At 38.1% G+C, this 19,997-nt stretch overlaps 1 protein-coding gene across 2 annotated transcripts in view; it reads right to left on the bottom strand.

Moving 5' to 3' along the window:
* LOC145258161 (uncharacterized) overlaps nucleotides 1-13,412 on the bottom strand; it is a 463,400-nt gene extending 449,988 nt beyond the window's left edge. Inside the window, exons 1-2 of one of the 2 annotated variants that reach the window (XM_080115963.1) lie at nucleotides 12,948-13,412; nucleotides 11,683-11,701 (exon numbers count right to left, since the gene is read on the bottom strand). The gene's annotated coding sequence lies outside the window, so the exon portion shown is untranslated. The remainder of the gene's footprint in view (nucleotides 1-11,682; nucleotides 11,702-12,947) is intronic. The other variant, XM_080115964.1, reaches the window with a different exon arrangement.
* Between the last annotated feature and the right edge of the window lie 6,585 nt (nucleotides 13,413-19,997).

Genomic DNA, 19,997 nt, shown 5'->3' with positions numbered 1-19,997 from the left:
TCTCATTCATTCTTTCAACGTGACCATACCACCAAAGTCTACTCTTCTGCACACATACTGTTCAGAGTTAATCTTCCTTTGAGGTCATCAGATCTAAGCCCATCTTTCCATTAGACATCTACAAGGGGCGTGCAATAAGTAATGCCCCTGACCCACTTCCAGTTATCTGATCTAGCTGAAATTTTGCATGTGCAATGATTTATATCTCTACGGGTTATGTGGCAAATTACAGCTCTGAACTAATTGTGGTTTCTGTTTTACAGGTGTTTGAACTGAGTCAGGTGTGAAATGGAGCCTGTTGAATGTCGAGCAGTGATCTGGTTTTTGTATTTGAAAGGACGCACATGAAATGAAAGAAACTTATGGTGATAATGCCCCATCATATGACCTTGTAAAACGCTGGCATCATGAATTCAAACATGGCCGGAAGTCTGTGGAAACAGCTCCCAGACATGGTCGCCCCCCCCCTTCTGCCATTGATGAGGCATCTGTCCGTCAAGTTGAGGCTGCCATTTTGGAAGATTGGCGCATTACTATTCACCAAATAGCCCAAGATGTCAAGATTAGTACAGGGTCTGTGGAAACTATCATTCATGACAATTTGCATATGCATAAGGTGTCTGCTAGAGTGATTCCCAGATTGCTCACACCATTCCAGAAGCAAGAACGCGTCGAGTGCTCGAGGATGAATTTGGAGATGTGCCAAGAAAATGAGTCAAAGTTTTTCAAAAGACTGATTACACAGGATGAAACCTGGGTCCATCACTATGATCCAGAGACCAAAGCCCAGTCAATGCAGTGGAAGCAATTGGACTCACCACCTCCAAAGAAGGCAAGGGTGCAGCCCTCCGCTGGCAAGGTCATGGTCACAGTCTTCTAGTGATGACAGATTTCCTGGCAAAGGGTACCATAATTACAGGAGCCTATTATGCTTCACTTTTGAGGAAATTAAGGGAAGCTATCAAAATCAAGAGGCTGGGCAAGATCAGCAAAGGTACCCTCCTCCTGCAGGACAATGCTCCGGTCCACAACTCGCATGTCGATGTTCCCCATCCTCCCTACTCTCCTGACTTTGCACCCTCTGACTTTCACCTCTTCCCAGCCATGAAGTTGTTTTTGAAAGGAAAGCGTTTCCCAGATGATGCAGCCTTGATTTCTGAAGTCACGTCGTGGTTGGAGGACCAACCTGGGGTGCTCTACAAAAACGGTCTCCAAAGCTGCATCAAACGATGGGAGAAATGCATAACTCTGGGTGGTTCCTATGAAGAGAAAGATTAATAACTGTGCCAAGTTTCGTTGCTTTACTGCTATGGGAAGTGGGTCAGGGGCATTACTTATTGCACGTTCCTCGTATCATATCCTAATATTATTTCCCTTCCTTTCCATGCCTTATTACACTACGTATACATGCCCAACAGACTCTAATCCGTTCTAAACTAAATATCTCTGTGAGAGTTGGCACAAGATTAATTAAAACAAGAGATGTTCCTTAAAAGTCATCAGAAATAAATCTATTATATAAAGTCAGAATTTTGTTGGTGTGTGTATCCAACGACATAAGATATACTTGAAAACCTTACAGTATTGCATTTAGCACACTAGGAGAAGTGCACTCTTACCTACCAAAAATACCTGAGCAGCCCCGTTAGCATTCTCTGGTAGGAGGTATCTCAAGCGATTAGCAAAAAAAAAAAAAAAAAAAATCTTTCTCAAAGAGGAGGCAAAGCCTGGGAAGGTGGACCTCCTAGAACGGAACAGAACTGTACTACTGCACAGCCCTCTGTATTATTGCGAAGGTTGTGACTACTGTCCGAGAACATATCATTGATGGATTCATTCTGACTCAACCTGATTAGAGTTAGCCGAGCATGCAAGGTTCACCTCCACAAGTGAAAAATTTACTTTTACCATGACTAATGTTTGTGCAAAGATTTTTTGTGTTTTTTAAGTCCAAGGCCTAGTTATTGAGAAAAGTGCAAACAAATGAACGGATGAACGATTTGGGGGCAATTTTACCCCCATAATGACCCCTAGGGGGATAACCAGAGTTATCCCGGAAAATCCATTCTGGCAGAAATTTACTTTCACCATGACTAATGTTTGTGCAAAATTTCAACAAAATCGAAGGCATGCAAACAATCAAACAGATGGAGGAGAGTGAATTACTAGGTTCAATCCCTCACTTTGTTGGAGGGGGAGGGGGTACCAAAAAAAAAAAAAAAAATATTGTAATATTTATTCCCTTGCAGTCACCGAGAACCCAATTTGTAAAGAGGGAATATATCAGTTTTTTTATTATAGGGAGTGAAGTCACTGCTTATCAAGGCTTCGAAAGCCATTCGAGGATAAGAATTAATGAGTGTCAGTTGGTCGGTAAAACAACACCGTGATTATCAGCAATGATGAAACTTGGATAGTGTTTGTTTTTTTAAGAGGACGGCTTAGCAGGAACTTGTTCATGTTAGAATTGAAAACGACCATGTTGCAGTCAACTGGAAAGCAGCCCTGTGGTATTGTGTTCCACCCACAGGTAGTTTTGTTTTCATTGTTATCAGTAACTGTTCCCCAAACATTTACAGTAGGTCAGTCAGATTTTTTTTTCTTGCCTCATGTTATATTGAACCAGTATCCAAAGAGAGAGGAGGGAAGAGAGAAGAAACGTTACACAATTTTTCTGCAAGATTTACAGCTGATGTGCTAACTGCAATATCACAGAAGATTAGTGAATCTCCTGATATGGTGGTGGGAGCTCCGTTTTTAGACCAATTGCTTGACAGATCAAGAGCTTTTGATAGGTTATGACATAAAGGTCTATCTACTTCATAACATTTCCAGCTATTCCATAGCTGAAAATGTCTTCAATTATTAAATCCTTTCTGTCTGGTAAGTTTATAAGAGTAGCCGTCCATGGGGAGAAATCAGAAGCTCATGCGGCTGTTCCACAGGGTTCCATACTGGGTCCAACTCTCTTCCTAATCTTCATTAATGATCTCCCAAATCACATTCTGAGATCATTTGTAGACATTTATGGAGACAACACTTCAAAGACCGACAATGACCAAGATAACTGATTCTCTCTCTTAACCTTGAGTACATGGGGCAATGGAGAAAAAGGCGGCTAATTAATTTCAGTGCATCTAAAACCAAGCTTCTCTCTTTCCATAATCAACATTCTGACCCCCATCAACGGAACGGAATGGCTCTTGTCTTGCAGCAGCACCATGTTTTGACAAGCTTCTGGGACTATCCGTCATTCCTGATCTGAAATGGAATATAAACATCAAATCTGTTGCCAAGATCACCAAAAAAAAATGGCTGGATCATTCTACCGCTCAAGTAAATATTTCATTGTTGATGCAATCCTCTACCTGTATAAGAGCCAAGTATGTCCTAGGACTGAGCACTGTTGCCACATCTGGGCAGGAACTGCTCGGAGCACCCTATTCTGCCTTGACAGAGTCGAAAACTGGCTTCGTAATCTAGTCATCAATGCCCTTTTCTCTTCCCTACAACCTCTTTCTCACAGAAGAGATACTGCGAGCCTGTTTCTGCTCTATCGTTATTTTCATAGCAAGTGTTCGTCTGAGCATCAATCAATGGTTCCTCCTTGCAAAACTTGCACAAAAACACTCGTCTAGCTATAACTACTATCAACAATTTTCCCCACTCTCTATCTGTGCCTAAATCTAAATGCAAATTCCATGAACAAGGCTTCTTTCCTAGAATTGCCTGCCTGTAGAATTCAGCTTTGCTGGCCTGCTCTTCAGCTGACTACAATATGGTCGTCTTCAAGTCCAATGTAAACAAGTTCTCATTGAGCTGGCCCTTAAACAATCAAATTATCTCCAATTTCCACCATTAACGATTACTACACTGTTGTCCTGGCGATCACTGAGCACTCATTAACCCTTATCCTTGAGTGGTCTTTGAGCCTTGGTAAGTGGTGAATATATATATATATATATATATATATATATATATATATATACTATTTTCGTATCAAGAACACCAGGCATCGCCGAATAGTCCTGCCAATAAATAAATAAATAAATAAATAATGAGTTCTCCTTGTCTTCTATCTTAACTCGAGAGAAGTCTATCAAACATTATGTTCGTGTTGATCACAATTTTAATTGTAAACAACCTCTCTCTTCTCCTCACTGCCTCTCTTTCTTTGTCACTCTCCTCCTCTCTCGGTCTTCCTCTATATCGGCCCTCTCTCACTCTCCTCCCTTTCTCTTTCTCTCTTCCTCCTCTCTCTACAGTACATCTATCTTCGCCTTTCTCTCGTTCTCTGGCAATAGGTACAATATGCAGGAAAGAAAAAGATCTCTCTCTCTCTCTCACACACACTCTTTATAATTCTTCCCCCCCCCTCTCTCTCTCTCTCTCTCTCTCTCTCTCTCTCTCTCTCTCTAATCAAGAAGAAAAAAATCTACGACCTAGGTCGTCGAGTCGTAAAAACAAATCCAATGATAAAAAAATAATAATAATAGATATTTACTTTGTCGGAATTTATCCTGCTTCCAGATAAATTCGACGCTAAAGTAACTAGGCTGAAAAAAAAAGCATGAAACAAAAGGGGGGGGTAAGGAATAAAATATAAATGTCTTGTTTTAAAACGAAGAAGAAACTTTATTTACAATAAGTTGCAAATTTTTCCCTTTGCGGGCATTAAACTTAAAACGCCAAAATAACGAAGACAAAACACGCTCGCAATATTACAGTAACAAAACAAAAAATGCTGGTTCTTCTATATAAAACAATGTTTTAACGGAAGGGTCGTTTGTTAACCCGACTACCACAGAATATATTAAAAGTAAAAGTACTTCCGAAATAAAGCCTTGAATAAAGGAACGTACTCACAAAAATAATGTTCAAAGTTCTTTTAGAATTTTCCTTTCCTGCGTGAAAACCGTAGACACACAGGTATTACAGGAGCAAGACCTCGTCGCTTGTCCGGATAGGAAATTCCATAATACCTTGTCACGTAAAAGGTATTTTCTTTAAATTTCACTCCTTGTAAAATAATAATAAAATAAATACGTGCAGGACCGCAGCCACGTAGTTAATCTCCAGAAGCCTGTCTCGTCACAGCCGGGTTTACTTCTTTCAAGGAGGGCTCTTCAAAATTCATCTTCAGCGCCGGGCAAAGAACGCGTTCTCTCTCCTCGACAGCAGAATTTCAAAAGAGGGTGAAATACGCGCTGAGCTCGTGACGTCATCACTGAGCTAGCATTTCTCCTTTCTCCAAATTGAAGGGAGTTTCGTACAAAAAAGGGACACGGAACCCAATCCAATAAAACAATATATATATAAATATAAATCATGAACCAGCATAAAAAATATAAGTATATACACAGGGGGGGGAGTATACAATTGTTGGTGTAAAAACAGAAAAAATTCCAACATTCTCCCCCAACAGGAAATGGCAGTCAACCTACAGTTGGATGACACCTGTAAAATTTACAATACAAAATTTTTTTTTATATATACATATACTACACAATGTATGGTCAGGAGCTCTCCAGGAAACGCATATTAGAACAAAAAGCAGAAAAATTTAAAGGCTTATTCTACAAAAATTCACATGAAAACATTCATGTTTAAGGTTAGAACAGAGAATATTCTGCCAGGTAATCAACCATTAGCATATAAGAGTAAAGGCTTGAGAAGTTCACTTACCATCCACCCTCCTCATCCTTATATTATCTCTGGCGTACACCAAAATATCTCAGCTCCCTCGTAACCACAAGAGCCCAGTGAGATCAACACCGGTGCTACAAGAGGGACGAATCCAATCAACCCTACGCTTGGACGAGTTCTTCAACTCGGTGAAATAAAATAAAACTGCAACCCAAATTTTGCACAAATTATTCAAGGCAATTGCAGTTTTAAACGCTTTCATAGCTATATACATATAGCTAAACAAACAAAGTTGAGTATAGGTGTTAGAAACACCTAGGTAGCTTGAGATGTAATATTTATGGAAGACTCCTATCAAGGAGAGATCCAATCTTGTGTTCAGCACTGAAACAAACATCTCAGTATTAGAAAAATCATTTCTAACTAAGTATAGGATGGTTCTGAGCGCCTCAGAAACACCCCTGGACAAATCAAGCTTGACTCCGATAGCTCTTGCAATACTGCAGTAAGCTACGTCAAGGCAGATCTCCACAAAATATTCAAAAACAAAAACACCTGCATGTGACTCCCAAGCAGGAACCGTCCTACTTAAAGGAGCAACTTCACAGAATGAAGGTTCTGCAAGTGATTTCTGCACAACATATCCTACACTCCCGTAGGAACTCGGAGAAGCTGAACTACACACCATGTAGTCAGCAAATTCAACAGAATCCCTCATGGGATTCTTTATCGAGTTACACTCAACCTGAGTCTGGACGCCCCAGTCCAACTTGAGTTCACGTAACTCTTCAAAAACCATTCTCCTCTTGGTTTTTATACCTTTACAGGTGGATATAGTGCTTTCTGCTCTATACTCTTGATGGAGAATTTCTCTCCCAGTGCTAACATTAGCACTTAAAGAAGTGCACAAAGCTTGCACTTCCACACACTTCAACCACTGACCATTGTCAGAACCACATGACCGGAGTAATATCCCACCGTCATGATTAAGTTCCTCTGTATTCTGACAAGGTTGTGGAAGATAACCACTTATGCGAGTTTTCGAACTCACATGGTTAGAGGGCAAAACAATTCCAACATCCCATGGAAATCCCTCCATAAATTTCATAATATTCATGCCCACACTTAACAAGTCGTGGACACGAGTGGTATCATTCATGATACCTGGGAATCTCACTCCCAATACCTTCTTTAAAATACTACAGGCAAACTGCCCGCCAGAAAAATCAAACTTCAGCGCCTGACTACGCAGATCCTCTGAAGTGGCACTTGCAACACTGCTTTCAGACTGTGATACAACATCTTCCAAGCCAAACTTGCCAGAACTCAGCGAACAGTTTTCAGAGTCTTGACATTCGGGCTTAGTAGTCGGAAACTCGCCAAGCATCTCCCTAGGGGTTTCAAATATCTCAGGGTTGCACAAGGAATTACACTCCACACCATCTGCCAACCTCGAAAGAATGAATCGAACCTGGGACGAGAACACTACAACATTAACAGCATCCGCTTCTACTAGCGAACAGTCCACGTCCTCACGTAAGGAACGATCACCCAACAACTCTGTAATATCATCTACCGATGACAACCATTCATCGACATCAGCCTTCATCGTCATAAAATAAGGCTGGGGTAATTCCCTCTGCAACCGCAACAAATCCAAGACGGCGATAACTTTCCCCAAATAAAACTTTCGTTTCTTTACAAGGAATCCGGAAGAATGAGTGACCAACATTGTGCAGCGTTTTTCTTTTTCTTTCAAAAATATGGAATAAATCGAAACAAATACAAATAGGCGTTCGAGAATTATACACAAAAGAATGCACACACAAAGGTTACAAAGATATTTGCATAAAATTCCTTCCTCATAGCACAAACAAAACAAGACCAATACAGCATATTTAGCCGTGAAAATATCAAGGGATACAATCCCCAGTTACAAATTAAAAGAGTCACTATGACTTAAATTAAAATTAAGTGAATTTAAAATTCAAACTTCTACATGGAAGTTAATTCACTGGAAATGAATAATAGCGTTAACACGCTTACAGCAATATCCTCACTGAATACGACCTAGGAAAAAAGTGGAAAGAGAGTTTAAATATACAACTACGTCGGGGGAGGGTACATGCCACTATGTCACATGTGTGTCTTCAAAGGAATTCAAATAACCAAATGCAAATACGGGCTAAGAAAGAAAAAGGGGGCTTGTCTTTTCACAAACTCTTAGAATAACAGTCTGCAAAGCAAATGGGTATAAATTCGCTATAGAAAAATAATAAATATCTTCAACGTATAAAATATTTCTAATAATGTTGTCCGGTTAATTCACAACCCGGAAACATTTAACACATGTGAGAGAACGCACGAGTTCATTAAATCAAATAGTGGGGTATATACTTATTCCTTTTTTTCTAATATATTGTGGAAAAATACCAACATATACCTAACCGGTTTGGGACACAGCGTCTCTATTTACTAGGCTCCCCACGAGGGTATAATTAGATAAAAGTCGTTTCTTAAAGTGGGGATTATCCAGCTTCCGAAAAATATCGAACACGCTGAATTAGGACGAAAAATAAAATTACCTCAGTCTAGTAGGATTTCTTATTCGCTGACTAGGCACAGAAAATACTATAGTTTCTCCCACCGTAATTCGCAATACCCGTGGAAATTCAACTAAAGCGGGTAAAATATAAATTATATTCCGAAGGAGGTTTACGAAATTTACAACTTCAATTCTAAGGAATAGAGAAAAAGAAAGTGTATACTTATCGCTTAATCTTTTTATTAAGAAAAATATGAAAAGTTCGTAAAATATTACTCAGATATAAATAAAGACACTAGACGCACATAAATGCTAAATTCGGGAATTTACATTGAGCGAAAGACGAATGTTGGAAACACTAAATTACATTACACGCTTTCTAAATTCCGGACATAGTCCTCAAATATTTTAAGGAGAGCGTTAACAGACGCGCTAAATTACAAGTGGGGAGGGAAGGCATCAATAAGACGTGTAGTGGACGAGGAAGTGACAGAAACGCGTCTCGAAATAGGAGGTGGCATATGCGTCGTATCATAAAAGGCTTAGTAACTAGGTTCGCTAAATTATTTGAGATAACTGACCACTTAGTTTGAAAAGTATTCTGAAATAAAGGAATACGAGTTTGTAAAATGCCTTCAAATAACGGAAGCAATTTACAGTGGTCGAGCGAATCTAAGTGACGCTGATAGCGTCAAGTAGCGAAGAAAGTGAATTAAAGCGTATCTCTATTAGAAAAGGGTACAACGATAACGGACAAAAAAATGGCTAAATGTATTTAATATAAAGTTTGCAAAATGCATTTACCGAAAGAGACTAGCGTATCTCGATAAAAAAAGGAAATATACTTAATTTTCAAATTGTTCCAAGAAAGGGAATAATAAATTTGCCTAATGCATTTAATATGGGAAAAAATTGGCCCAATGCTTTCAAATAAAAGAAATTTCCCAACTACTCTTAAGAAAAATTTGCAAATTGTCGGGAAACAATTTGCAAAGTGCCCACAAATAAAGGCAGAAATTTTCTAAACTACCTTTAAATAAACGAAAGAAAATTTGCAAAATGTCGGAAAACAATTTGCAAAATGCCTACAAATAAAAGCAGACTTTTTCTAACAACTTTTAAATAAAAGAAAGAAAAATTTGCAAAATGTCGGAAAACAATTTGCAAAATGCCTACAAATAAAAGCAGACTTTTTCAAACAACCTTTAAATAAAAGAAAGAAAAATTTGCAAAATGTCGGAATTTATCCTGCTTCCAGATAAATTCGACGCTAAAGTAACTAGGCTGAAAAAAAAAGCATGAAACAAAAGGGGGGGGTAAGGAATAAAATATAAATGTCTTGTTTTAAAACGAAGAAGAAACTTTATTTACAATAAGTTGCAAATTTTTCCCTTTGCGGGCATTAAACTTAAAACGCCAAAATAACGAAGACAAAACACGCTCGCAATATTACAGTAACAAAACAAAAAATGCTGGTTCTTCTATATAAAACAATGTTTTAACGGAAGGGTCGTTTGTTAACCCGACTACCACAGAATATATTAAAAGTAAAAGTACTTCCGAAATAAAGCCTTGAATAAAGGAACGTACTCACAAAAATAATGTTCAAAGTTCTTTTAGAATTTTCCTTTCCTGCGTGAAAACCGTAGACACACAGGTATTACAGGAGCAAGACCTCGTCGCTTGTCCGGATAGGAAATTCCATAATACCTTGTCACGTAAAAGGTATTTTCTTTAAATTTCACTCCTTGTAAAATAATAATAAAATAAATACGTGCAGGACCGCAGCCACGTAGTTAATCTCCAGAAGCCTGTCTCGTCACAGCCGGGTTTACTTCTTTCAAGGAGGGCTCTTCAAAATTCATCTTCAGCGCCGGGCAAAGAACGCGTTCTCTCTCCTCGACAGCAGAATTTCAAAAGAGGGTGAAATACGCGCTGAGCTCGTGACGTCATCACTGAGCTAGCATTTCTCCTTTCTCCAAATTGAAGGGAGTTTCGTACAAAAAAGGGACACGGAACCCAATCCAATAAAACAATATATATATAAATATAAATCATGAACCAGCATAAAAAATATAAGTATATACACAGGGGGGGGAGTATACAATTGTTGGTGTAAAAACAGAAAAAATTCCAACAACTTTTTATTATCAAAATAAATAAACAATAAAAACAGCATATCCATGTGGTAACATCTTTATTTCACAGATGTTTACTTAGAACATAGATCGAAGTCTTGTTGTGATTTAACAAGTAAACGAACGAACAGAAATCTACGGCATGGACAACAACAACAAAAATATAACTATTTAAAGCTTTAAGCATCAGAAATACTGATATTTTTATTCGTTATCTTGAATTTTGCAGCTTAATACCTGCCACTGAAACCAAATTAGTTCTAGCTTTATAACAATTTGAATCATCAATGATTTAATCGACAAACAATACCGTAATAATTGGGTTATATATCATTACGGGGTATTTATGCAGAGAAGGTACCGCGCTGAAATAGCATTATTATTTAGAAATCCGTTCTTAATATGGAGGGGAGAGAGTGCTTTCTGTACGTTCGCCTAACAATTTAATAAACAAAAGATACCGTAAAACTTGAATTTAACTTGAAAATATAATATAAAAATATAGCATCGTACCTTCTCGTCATAAGCACTTATAAAGGTATTGTTTTGTCGGTACTAGTGTACTCACTGTACTTATTGGTTCCTGCTGAAATAATAACGTTATTATTAAAAATGCCATTCTTAACATGGGGAGGGGAGGGTGTTTTGTAACTATTCTATACTTTAACCTTACAATTGAATAAAAAACATATAAAACTTTAATTAAACTTGGAAATACGATTTTAAAAAAAATAGCGCGGATCAGTAAGTGCATTTAGCACCGTTTTGTCAATAAATTGTAATTATTAATGAAATTGAAAATAATGTAGTTTTATTAGCATACATCTTCAAGCTGAAAAGTTCAATAGTAACCCTTTTCCTTACAGACACAAAAAAAAGACTCAATTTGACATTCGTTAAAATTTTAAGAATCCAAAAGGGTTGATATGCCGTAAAACGGAAGGGGGGCGTGAAAAAGTTTAAAAAATTAACAGCACTAAAAAATTTTCAATCATTTTATTTTCAATTCTAAATAAAACTTGTTAATATTTCGCACCACAGTATAAATAAAATTATAAAACAACTTCACGTGTTTTGTTTCTGTGCGTGTGTGTTTATCGGCGTAACTTTGATAGCTAATATGATACATCGAGAAAAATATTTTATTTTACTAATCATAGAATGTTTATAAAAAATATTTTTTTAAATGTTAGATACTAAAACGAAGTTAAAAAAAACCCAAAAAACATTTTATTTAAAAATGATAATTTGAATAAAAAATTAAATCCACCAGCATGTATTTCAGTTTATTTGTAAACAATTTGCCATTTTAATCTTTTGATGATAGTCGAAAATAAAGAAAAAGGTACTTACTTATGCATCTGTTACTGCGCTGAAATAATAACGTTATTATTTAGAAATCCATTCTTAACATGGGGAGGGGAGAGTATTTTGTAACTATTCTGTACTTTCACCTAACAATTTAATAAACCAACGATACCGTAAAGCTTAAATTTAACTTGAAAATATATTTTTTTTTTAATTAAAAAAAAAATAAAATAAAATAGCGCTGTGTGTGTACCACATGACTTCGGACTTCGCGAAATTTTAAAGGAATTTGGAAGCATTTAAACTGTCGAATAGAACATCCTTACCCACTTCTTTCCCCATGAGGCAGAGTTAGACACAAGGTCAGTTTGTTTGTTTTATTTTTTATGTGGGGGAAAAAATCCAGCTATCTCAACAGGAGTAGGATCACTCTGAAGTTGGACAAAAGCATAAACATTGCATCTACTTGGCGTTTTGGCTAAAAACAAAGTGTAGTATCTGTTCTGATGCTGCTACTACACTTCATCTTTTCTGTCCTTGGTCAGTGGATGAGAAATCCTTCATAACTGAGACAATTTTTTTATTTTTGTTCCCATCCAGAATGCCTCTTGAGGGAGCTGGATTTTCCCCACATTAAAAACTTAAAACCCAACCTTGTGTTAAACTCTGCCCTCGTGGGGAGGCAAGTAAATAGAAACAAACATAAACACTGCCTCAGTCTAGAAAGGTTTCTCTTTCACCGACTGCAGGAAAGAAGTGTATTGTCAAAAAAGGTACTACACTTTGCTCCTAGCCACGAAAGCCGTTCTTAACATAGGGAGGCTGGGGTGTTTATTCCGAAAACCGTTCTTAACATGGGGAGGTTAAGGTGTTTACGCCGGGGCATGTCGTAAAAATTGACCATTTTATCAAACCCTCATCTAATTTAAAAAGAAAGAAAGATTGAAAGTTTTGGATTTGCACCCGTTCGTTTTAGCGATTAAAACTAACACTGATTTAACAAAATTAGTTAATATTTTATGACAAGAATACAGTAATAATTTAATGTAACTTAAACAGAAAATGATTAAAACAAAACAAAACAAACAAACAAACAAAAACCATAACAAAAACAAAAGCGGAACAAAGATGAAAATAAAGACTTGAGAGTAATGCCGAATAGATACATTTAGTTTTTTTTATATATAAATACATTTTTCAGAGACTGGTCATTATTTTTTCTTTTTCTTGTGGGGGGGGGGATGTAAACATTAAAAAAAAAAATTATTAAGTGCGTCTAAAAAAGTAAGTAAAAAAAAAACTAAACTTACCTTTTTTGTAGATTGTTTATTTCATGTAAACTTTTTTTTTTTTTTAATGTGTTCCTCTTTGATATTTGACAGCTGCGCGGGGATCTTAAAGGAGGGTCGGGTACATTCGGTGGGTGGGGTGGGGTACTCAGACAATGGGGGGGTGTCACTTTGGGGGGGGGGGGCTACTACAGACCAATAACCTGCTTACAAACCAAAACAGGTGCCCTCGGGTCTTATATTTTGATCGTAATTTGTTGTTGTCGTTGTCGTTATCCTGTTATTTTGGTTTTCCGAATAAAATTCAATATATATATATATATATACATAGAAAGAGGGAGAGAGAGATAGAGAAAAGCCCAACAATTTGAAAAACCCGGATCCAAAAGATTCTAAGGAGATGATGGTTTTAAAAGACGACAGACAGAGGCGAGGAGAGAGAGAAAGAGGAAGGCCACCGCGCACTTTCTCTAGCCCCACAAAACAATAACAACACACTCGGATGACGTAAAACTCATTCATTCGCAATCGCAAACGTTGTACAACTGGAAAAGCTCCAATTCTACGGATGCCCATACGTGCTAACAACGCCACTTTTTTCTCTCGTTTTTTTTTTTCTTTCAGTTTAGTATCGTCTCTACGTGTCTCCCAAAGGTTTATACACAAAGTTGTTTTTTTTTGTTTTAATGTGGGGAAGATTTAGCTTCTCAAAAAGGGGCACTCTGGGTTTGAAACAAAAATTTAAATTTGACTCAGTCTCGAAGGATTTCTCATTCACTGACCGAGGAGAGAAAAAAATGAAATGTAACATCAGAACAGAAACTACACTTTACTCCTAGCCAAAATTTGAAGGGAGTAATGTTGTCGTTATGCACGTGTTAGTCCCTAGTTATTTGCCTCCCCACGAGAGCAGAGTTAGACACAAAGTAAGTTTTTTTTCTCTCCAGACTGATAGTATTTTCACTTCTTTTGATAACCGTTGCAGATCATTTTGCATTATCGCAACAGCCGTTTACAATTATATTTCGCTGGCAACGATCACTGATTTTTTTTTTCAGGGATTCAAGTGGATCTAAACAGTAAAGGGGTGAGATTTTGCTGCTTGTCGGGTTAGTCTCATCCTGATTTTCTTGGTCCATTCTTTTCGTGATTTGGAAGAGTTAAAGTCTTGTAACTATGATAGCCTTTCCATTTTTTGAAAATGCCGCAGATAACAAAGAAAATAAAAAAAACATAATATACATACGTACATGATGCTGTATCAACCCACTTTTAGATTTGAAGATTAGACCAAAAATATGACAACTTAGCGTTGCCGGATGTGCTGTAAAAGCCTCCTCGTATGACTGTCGTCCCTGTCTGAATGTGTGATTTCAGGTGATTTACAAAACCAGCTTTTAACAAAAGGTATCTGCCACATATAGTGCGCTTCTGCGCTTCGGTTCCTGTTGTAATTTCTCTGACCTACATAAATACACACATACATACATACATACATACATGATGATTGCAACGTCTTGTAAGACGAGTGCCACTCCCTCAGACATTTAAAATCCATGAGCCCAAATACCTGAGGGAGTATCTATACAAAGATGATGTTACAGAGTCTTAGCTTTGTACGACAGCTAAGTCTCTCTCTCGGTTCAAAATGTTGAGATCCAGCAACAAGCAAGAGCAAGATAGCCAGCAACAAATTAAACTGCAGACCAGCTTAATGCGGGTACTGGTCTCCCGCTTTGTTTTTTAAATCAGAGATTTGCTTCTCCTAGAAAGGTTTCCTTCACCACAGCTTACGGGAGCCCTCTCCACCCCAATACACATATACACACACACACACACACACACAAATATACACTGTGCTAGTTGGCCGTTGACTCAGAAAAAGAGTTCATTCGCCCTTTGGAAGGTCTTGTTTTTAATCCTTCAGGGAGACTAGCCACCCTCCTCACCAAACAAGTCTGGTGGGGGAACCAGTTTAGTCGCCGTACATACATACATACATACATACATGATGATGGTGATTGCGTACATACATACATGATGATGGTGATTGCGTCGTCTTGTCAGACGAGTGCCACTCCCTCAGACACTGAAAGTTCATGAGCCCGAAAATGACATATAGTCCTGCCGGCGAATTCACATGCTCAAGCAGACATGACACTAAAGACGGTCATTGTTATACATACATATATATACGCGCACGCACACATACATATGTATACACATATCACACACATATATACATGCATACATACACAATGCACATCACGCACACATACATATACATACACACATATGCAAACATACACAAGACGGTCATTGGTATACATACATATAAATATATACATGCATGCATGCATACATACGTACATACATACATACATGTCTATAAGCATACGCTCATATATACCCATATACATACATAATGCATAATACACAAACATACATATACATACCCACATGCATGCATACACATATACATACATATACATCCACATATACACACACATATACAAATACATACACACATATACTTACACATACACATACAATGCGACACAATGAAGTATGCAAATATCTCCACTGGACGAACTGCAATAAGTTAAATATCGAATGCAGCAAGAAGTCATGGGAACATATACCCGAAAGAACAGTCGGAAACAAGTCATATACCATCCACTATGACTATGCAATCCCTACAGCCACGTACCTAGAAAACGGAGCTATAAAACCTGACATTGTAATATGGGACAAGAAGGAGAAGGAAGCAACCTTGGTGGAAGTTAGTGTCCCGAATGATGCTGGGTTAAACAGAGCTGAGAGGGAAAAGATTACCAAATACCAGGGTCTTATGTATGACATGAAAAGAAACTGGAACCTTAAGAAGATCTCTATCATTCCAGTAATTATAGGAGCAACCAGACTTATGAAAAAGAATTTTACAAACTATCTTACAAATATACCAGGTAAACCAAGTGCAAAGGAGATTCAAACAATTGCACTTAAAGGGACGGTTAGAATCTTAAAAAGATCTCTCGGCTGGAGTGTCTAAAATAGCAGGTGTATGTTTGGCATCTGGTAGGATGCCCCATCCCTGGCTTAAACAAAATGATAAGAAAAATGAAAAAAAGAGAGAAACACATATGCACATATATATATATATACATACACTTACCTACATATACATACACATACATATATATGCATTCATACACATACACACATAGATGCACATATACACATGCATATACATACACACACACATATATGTATATACACACATACATGCATACAAACATATATAAATGTATATACATACACACACAAACATATATACACACAGACACATATATATACATATACACATAGATATAAATATATATAAACACACATGTACATATATAAATATACACACACACATACATATATAAATATGATGATTGCAAAGTCTTGTCAGACGAGTGGCACTCCCTCAGACATTTAAAATCCATGAGCCCAAATACCTGAGGGAGTATCTATACAAAGATGATGTTACAGAGTCTTAGCTTTGTACGACAGCTAAGTCTCTCTCTCGGTTCAAAATGTTGAGAACCAGCAACAAGCAAGAACAAGATAGCCAGCAACAAATTAAACTGCAGACCAGCTTAATGCGGGTAATGGTCTTCCGCTTTATGGTTTTAAAAATCAGAGATTTGCTTCTCCTAGAAAGGTTGCCTTCACCACAGCTTACGGGAGCCCTCTCCACCCCAATACACATACACACACACACAAATATACACGGTGCTAGTTGACCGTGGACCCAGAAAAAGAGTTTATTTGCCCTTTGGAAGGTCTTGTTTTTAATCCTTCAGGGAGACTAGCCGCCCTCCTCACCAAACAAATCTGGTGGGGGAACCAGTTTAGTCGCCGGTGACCCGACCATGAGGCAGGTAGTACTGGGTTACATGGTACCAGTAGCATATGACATGACCTGACACATATGACATATAAATATACATACACATATACATACATAGATACATATAATGATGGCAGATTAATTGTTACATGCATCCAGCATTTCAGGCGTACACACGTCACAGCTTTTTTATCGCCACAGGACTTTTTTCTTTTTTTTTAATAGACAAATGCCTGAGGGAGTATCTATACAAAGATGATGTTACAGAGTTTTAGCTTTGTACGACAGCTAAATCTCTCTCTCGGTTCAAAATGTTGAGATCCAGCAACAAGCAAGAGCAAGATAGCCAGCAACAAGTCAAACTGCAGACCAGCTTAATGCGGGTACTGGTCTCCCGCTTTGTTGTTTTTTTTTTAAATCAGAGATCCGCTTCTCCCAGAGGGGCTGCCCTCACCACGCCTCACGGGAGCCCTCTCCATCCCACACACACATGGAAATGAACACATGCTTACATACAGATGTATGCCAACATACATATGCATATGCACACACATGCAAACATACACACATAGTAGCACACAAATACGCATATGCATATATATATATACATACATACATATGCATACATAGATAGATGGAGATGATTGCAACGTCTTGTCAGACGAGTGCCACTCCCACAGACATTTAAAATCCATGAGCCCAAATGCCTGAGAGAGTATCTATACAAAGATAATGTTACAGAGTCTTAGCTTTGTACGACAGCTAAGTCTCTCTCTTTGTTCAAAATGTTGAGATCCAGCAACAAGCAAGAGCAAGATAGCCAGCAACAAATTAAACTGCAGACCAGCTTAATGCGGGTACTGGTCTGCCGCTTTATGGTTTTTTAAATCAGAGATTTGCTTCTCCTAGAAAGGTTTCCTTCACCACGGCTTACAGGAGCCCTCTCCACCCCAATACACATATGCACACACACAAATATACACGGTGCTAGTTGGCCGTTGACCCAGAAAAAGAGTTCATTCGCCCTTTGGAAGGTCTTGTTTTTAATCCTCCAGGGAGACTAGCCGCCCTCCTCACCAAACAAGTCTGGTGGGGGAACCAGTTTAGTCGCCGGTGATCCGACCATGAGGCAGGTAGTACTAGGTTACATGGTACCAGTAGCATATGACATGACCTGACATACATAGATACATAGATACATACATACATATATATATATGCATACATAGATATATACATATATACATGATATATACATACATATATATGGTATACATATATATGGTATATTGACACATCGGTTCTTATCGGTATACATATATATGGCATATTGACACATCGGTTCTTATTCGATCACTGAAGTTAAGCAACATTAAGCCTGGGCAGTATCTGACGGGTGACCATTTGGAAATATCTGGTGCTGTATGTAGATGGACCTCAAGATATCCTTGCAAGAACCGCAAATACCTAACATCATCATCTCCCCTGACGGGGATATACAAGCAACTGGGGACTGCCTGTTAACTTAATAATCCTTTGACACTTACTCTTTTGGAGGAAGCCGGTTCAACCTGCCTAGCGTGAATAACGTACAGCAGACAAGCAACAAACATTCTTTTAGCAAGGTTTTGTTTCTACTTTTAGTTTCATGACGTCTTGTATAAATTGTTTAAATCTGTGATAGTGCATGTCGATATGTATGGAAGGAGTCTGTTCACTTTTCTGTTTCTAGTTGTAATCTTTTTCCATTCTTCATTCCTTAGGAATGGGAGTTTTGTATTGTCCTCGCTCAGAAATCCTTTGATGCAGCATTCAACTTCTGACGCTTCTAGGATTTTGTAGTTATCGCTCTCCTCAGTTTCGGTGTTTATGTTTTGCCAGTATTCTACCTGTTTTCATTAAGGAGTGCTTCAGCATTTGTTACATATTTTATCTTTTGTTGGATTTCCATTAGTTCCTTGTTTGGAAACCAAATTCTCGTGAGGCCTATCTTGCTTGATCACTAGCAGTAGTTACACAGGCCATCATCAAAGATTTCTCTTTCAGAACAACTTATGGTGTTCTCTAGAGTCTGAGTGACAACAAGTCTCCCCAGATTTCCAGTACTCTCTACCTCTTTCGATAACCATTTTTTTTTTTTTTTTTTTTTTACATAGTGATCACCACTTATCAAGGCCCGGAAGCCACTCAGGGATAAGGGTTATTGCAAGTACATTACGTTAGTGAGGAGATTTGCTGATATGTTTACTTAAGGGGGCGGTTCATTAGGAATTTGTTAACATTGGACTTGAAGACAACCAAGTTGTAGTCCGGAGGGAAGCAGGCAGACGGAACAGAGTTCCACAGGCGTGCAGTTCTAAGAAAGAAGCTTTGTTCATGGAATCTGCGTTTTGATTTAGGCACAGATATAGAGTGGGGGAAATTTTTCACAGTGGATTCAGCTAGACGGGTGTTTTTCGTGAAAGATTGGCGAGGGGGGACCAGAGATTGGAGTTCAGACGAGCACCTGCCATGGAAATAACGATAAAACAAGGACAGGCTCGCAACGTCTCTTCTGTGGGAAAGAGGTTGCAGGGTAGAGAAAAGGGCATCCCCCACTAAGCCATGAAGTCTATTTTGTAGATGAATTTGCGTTATTGCAACAGCCGCTTATCATTGATTTCTCATTGGCGGCGACTATTGGTCTTCACTAATAATCCTCTCCAAGGTCTCAGTCCTTTTTGCACTCATCCAGTGGAGGTCTGGCTAGTGCTTTATCTCCTCTGTCTTTCCATCCTCCTTTATCCTCCTGGATTATTTGGTGTGGCATCAGTTTTTGATGACACACACGAGGATTAGTTGCACTCACTACGACTTCTCACAACAGGCCATTATCAGAAATTACTCACTGACAACAACCGATGGTGTTCCCTGGAGTCTGGTTAACAAGTCTCCCCAGATTTTTTCAGTACTCTCCACCTTTTTTGATAACTTTTGCAAATGATTATACATTATCGCAACAGCCACTTGCTACTAAATTCTCATTGGCAACAACAAGCCTTCCGAAATTCCCAGTTCTCTTCACACTAACTAAGGGGAGGTCTGCTTAGTGCTTTCCCTCATTGATCTTTCTATCCTCCTTAATCATTTACGATTATTATTATTATTATTATTCTTATTATTTATTTATTTTT

This window comes from Euprymna scolopes, chromosome 33 (genome assembly GCF_053919585.1).
Source record: "Euprymna scolopes isolate OS-2025 chromosome 33, ASM5391958v1, whole genome shotgun sequence".
Classification (NCBI taxonomy): Eukaryota; Metazoa; Mollusca; class Cephalopoda; order Sepiida; family Sepiolidae; genus Euprymna; species Euprymna scolopes.
Note: the sequence above shows the minus strand (reverse complement) of the source record. Positions and strands in the feature narration are given on the sequence as shown.